Raw genomic sequence first — 877 nt, 5'->3', positions numbered from 1 at the left:
GTGGTAAAACCTGCTGTACTCTTCCACCACGACTTTCTCTCACTCTTACTTCCTGTTTCTGTTGTGCCTGTATTTCAAAGGGTCAGCCTTGTCACACTGTTTCACGCTGAATATCCCCGAGAACTACGTTAAGGGTACACGTGTCTGTGGAGTGCTCAGCCACTTGCACGTCAATTTCACGAGCAGGCTGTTCCGTTGATCGGATCAACTGGAACCCTCGACGTCGTAAGCGACGGAGTACCAACATCAACAATCTTTTATCTTACGTTTGACTTGTCCGAGTCGTTAGTCGGAGGCCATATTGGAGCATCGGCTTGAAGGGTTTTAGCGGGATAAACGGTAGCCGGTACTTATTCTGTTGGTATTTTTTCAACCGAACCACGAAGTTACTGGGAGTAAACAAACCAATTCTGGTTGTCAAACAAAGGAGCGAGAACAAGTGCAGACACAGACATATGTACACTCGCACACATATATAGACACAGGTATGGCTGTGTGGATAGGAAGCGCGTATTGACTGAAACAAGTGAAAGATAGATTTACATAATATACATGCATACATACATACATACATTCATACACACACACACACAGAGACATATATATATATGATTATATTTCTATATATATATATACATACATACATAATACATACATACATAATACATACATACATACACACACATTCATTTTAACGAGTTGCATTTATTTATCACCTGACGAGATACATCTGCACCACCGGATGCTCCTGAACCAGTTGTTGAGTGTCCAATCGAAGAGGAATCGATGCTAGATGTGTCGAAACAATTGTTGTGATTAATAAGAAAGTCTCGTATATTCCATCTTCTGTCTTATACATATATATTTACAAATATGA

Source organism: Octopus bimaculoides, chromosome 27, assembly GCF_001194135.2.
Source record: "Octopus bimaculoides isolate UCB-OBI-ISO-001 chromosome 27, ASM119413v2, whole genome shotgun sequence".
In the NCBI taxonomy this organism is placed as follows: domain Eukaryota; kingdom Metazoa; phylum Mollusca; class Cephalopoda; order Octopoda; family Octopodidae; genus Octopus; species Octopus bimaculoides.
Note: the sequence above shows the minus strand (reverse complement) of the source record.